The following is a 4,043-nucleotide window of genomic DNA, read 5'->3' on the forward strand; positions in this document are numbered from 1 at the left end:
CTCAGAGTCTCTGTCCTGCACGTTAATGATGCCCACCTCTGTACCAGGTAGGGTATCTTCAGGTATGGGGTTAGTCAGTGATTTCAATTTGACTGCCGGGGCGTTGTCATTCACATCAGTGATATAAATTATTGCTTTAGCATAAGATGACAGCCCTAACCCATCTTTTGCTTTAACGCGTATTTCAAATGAGGTCGTAGTTTCATAGTCAACAGCACCAACTACTCGTATCTCACCTACTTTACGGTCAATACTAAATATCTTCTTCACATCTTCAGTAACATGTCCAAATTCATATGTTACATCACCGTTCACTCCCTCGTCTGCATCAGTAGCACTCACTGTAACCACTACAGTATCTACAGGAGAGTTCTCAGGCAGACTGGCTTTATAAACGGCCTGGCTAAACACTGGGGCGTTATCATTAGCATCCAGTACAGTGACGTGTATGACCACAGTACCTGATCTCTGAGGGGAGCCTCCATCTAGAGCTGTAAGGAGCAAATTGATCTCTTGTTGTTTTTCACGATCAAGCTCCTTTTCAAGAACAAGCTCTATTGTATTTCCATCAACGGACAAAATGAAATTATCATTCTTTTTTAAGCTGTACCGCTGTACTGAATTTTGTCCTACATCCGCATCGTGCGCCTCCTCTATCACAAAACGAGCTCCCCTGTCTGCCAACTCATGAATTTCTAAATTGATCGATTCTTCCTTAAATTCTGGAGAATTATCGTTAATATCTTGAATGTGAAGACTGATCCGATGTAGCTCGAGAGGATTTTCAAGCACCACCTCATGTTTTAGAATGCACGAAGCCTTTTCTCCACAAAGCCCCTCTCGGTCAATTCTGTCGGCAACAGTCAACTCTCCGTTATTCAGGTTTATGTCACAGTAACGTTTATCAGTCCCATCGGTGTCGATACGTGCTCTTCTGTTAGAGAGCGCGCCCGTCTCCAGCCCGAGATCCTTGGCCATATTTCCAATAAGTGATCCTCGTTTCATCTCCTCTGGAAATGAATAGCTCATGTCTCCATATGCGGCATGCAACAAAAGGAGGAAATAGAAGCCACACGCGATTTTTTCGGAATCCATCGACAAGGTTATGTTCATAAGAGGTTAACCAATCCAAAAAAGAAACACAGTTCAACCACATAACACGAGTAGTATCAGCAATTCAGCGCGACTGTGCCTGTATGTAGACCACGCAAAGTGCGTACAAGAACGTCTGTCCACAATGGATTGTGACATTAAAGCATTTTTAGACTGGTGTATAGCGACACCGTGAGTTAAGTTCTCCAATAACACTGTTTAAAACATAAAATTAAACACTGTTAAATTGGTTTCATTTTATTGTTCAAATTGTAAGAGGCAGCATACTTTAAATGTAGTGACATAATATTGCATTCAATGGGAAAGAAATCTTTGTCAGATACACACAAAGACATAACAACTTGTATAATTTTCTTAATTTGTACTGCATCCCGACCATAAATTGATAGTAATTATCTGATAATAAGAAACAGGGTACTGAGTTTCATTTTAGTTGTTTTGTGAGAGGGGCATTTCTGCAAGCATTAGACCAGGTTCCAGTGTGTCTACACTGTATGTTGACAGGTGAAATGTGTAAATCTGAATGGCTGTATTCATCATAACCCTGATGTGTACATAAGGTGTAAACTCCTGGACTTTCAACAGGCTGTACTTTAAAGTAAGGTTGTTGTCTAAATGTACTGTAGCACAGGCATAACTGCACAGAACAGATTTTGCATTTTAAAATTACACCACACAATAATCCCCTTTGTCCCCACATCCCAGGAATGAAGAAGTTTGGTATACACTATTATCTCCAGTGGGATTAAGATGGTAGCCATTATTTTTTTGAGTTCCAGAAAGAGTAGGAGGCATGCATGATATACAGACAAAATGTGTTTAAATTCTGACTAAGAAAGAAATCATATAACAACAGTATCTTAGGAAAAAGAATTGCAAACAATGCAGCAAAAACTCAATGCAAAACGTAAAAAAAAGAAGAACAACTTTGCTTTGGGGACACACTGTTCTATTACCTTTATATCAACTGCGAAGAAATAAAACACTACCAAACTACCAATAATATGGTGGTTTGTAGTGGTTTGTTATTTAATCTCAATTTCCCACAGAAGGTGAAGAGGAAATGGGGCAGATTTAAAATCACCTTTTGAATAAGGCACAGAATACAGATACAGGATAGTCTGACGGTCAATATCTTATCACGAGCATAAATAATAGACAATTCATATTTTAATAAAGGACTAAGTGAGCACAAGCACTGAAGATGTCTCCATAGCAAAGCTGCGTCTATTGAAACTTGCAAACTACTTTTACAAAACAAACCGCTCATTAATTTTTCAATCCATTTACTTAAGATGTGTTCAATCTAACAATAAAACAACAACACTAAAACACGAGAGGCTAAATAACCATACATGTTCAAGAATGGGGATGGACTGGCTTTAAAGGTAAAGACCTACATTCTTCAGGCAGTGCCATCTAACTGTATACTTTATGTCGCTATTACATAACAATGTAATTTCTGAGTAGGATTCCAGTCATCCAATCCCATGAGTGAAAGAGCAGTCTGCCAGATATATTGTGAAATATGGACTATTGAAAAAATACCATTTCTTGAGAACTATATTTAGTTAAGATAAGCCTTCATTGATCACCAGTTACAAAATTTAGCAATAAAACCATCTATTTTAAATGACATAATGGGGGAAATTTGGCAACAAATATAATTCCCTCAACAATGGTCATGTGATTGTGTGCGAGACATTTATCATTGACAGTCTAGACTGTATATTGAAGCAGATTACCAATACTCAGTTACACTGCATACTCTTGGATGCATTCAGGCTTATAAGTCATGATATTATATTTGTGTTGCTTTCAAGGCATTTGTTTCTGTCAAGATTTCAGGGCACTGCAGGCAGTTGTATTTGAAGTAAACATATATAAAACCTTACAGCAGAATCGGTATTTTTATGTTTATGTAATAAAAACAAAGAATGCAGACTAACAATAACCCAATAATTGAAGACTTAAAGATGAATGTCCCTCTTGTGACCATTAACAACATCAACAAAAACAGATCCATAATGAATAGTCCAATAGCCCAAACAGAGCGTCTGACTCAGACAGAAGCTTTGAAAATTTAGCAAATGAAGTAAAGAATCCTTTAAGACAAGATTCAGAAAACAATGCATAATCAATGGACTATTACTATTCATAGAGGGGAGCCAGCATTATATTCGAGACTTCTAAATTTACTTAAATAACCTGTAAACACCAGACATGTAAAAAGTACAAATGCAGAGAGCAAGCCAGTTGGCAACTGTGAAAGGCATTCAGTAACTATGTGAATAAAAATGACACTAGGCTGATAATGTAACTGCAATTTGAAGATAGGTATGAAAGATCAAAACAACTGTTAATAGCTGAATTTAAAACCACAACATTAACTAGGACATACAGTATGTTCAGCTAACACACAGTCACAAAAAATAAGAAGTGAACAGCAATGAAAGTAAAACACAAAATAGATTAAATTAAAGCACTTTGAAAAATTAAAAGAAAATTGACTCTGCCAGAAGAAACCTTTCAAAACATGATTTAAAATTCAAAAAGAAAGTCAGCAGCAATTGTGAAATGTTTGTGAATATTGTGTACGTTATCAATGCATAATATGTATAAAACTAAAACGAAACTGTTTGAGAGTAATCTATCTTTGATTAAACTTATTTTCAATTAATTCAATTTAACGTCACTGAGACCATTCATACTTATGAGGACCCATCCAATCCTCCAAAAACCTCAGCAAGGTCTGATGAACTTTTCCTCAGAGTCTTCTTGGTTGAATACAACTTTAGTAATATATGAAATGTGTCCCTACCTCAGGAGAAGCATCGCAATCTCCAAACACCTCAGCAAAGTCTGATGGACTTTTCCTCAGAGTCTGGTCAGCAGGCAGTGTGTTGTCATTGTAAGACGTCACGAACTTA

At 37.0% G+C, this 4,043-nt stretch overlaps 1 protein-coding gene across 1 annotated transcript in view; it reads left to right on the forward strand.

Moving 5' to 3' along the window:
• The window catches only part of LOC117951272 (protocadherin beta-15-like), a 15,045-nt gene that overhangs the window by 6,879 nt on the left and 4,123 nt on the right, over positions 1 to 4,043 (forward strand). The window lies entirely within an intron of this gene.

This window comes from Etheostoma cragini, chromosome 10, assembly GCF_013103735.1.
Source record: "Etheostoma cragini isolate CJK2018 chromosome 10, CSU_Ecrag_1.0, whole genome shotgun sequence".
Lineage (NCBI taxonomy): Eukaryota > Metazoa > Chordata > Actinopteri > Perciformes > Percidae > Etheostoma > Etheostoma cragini.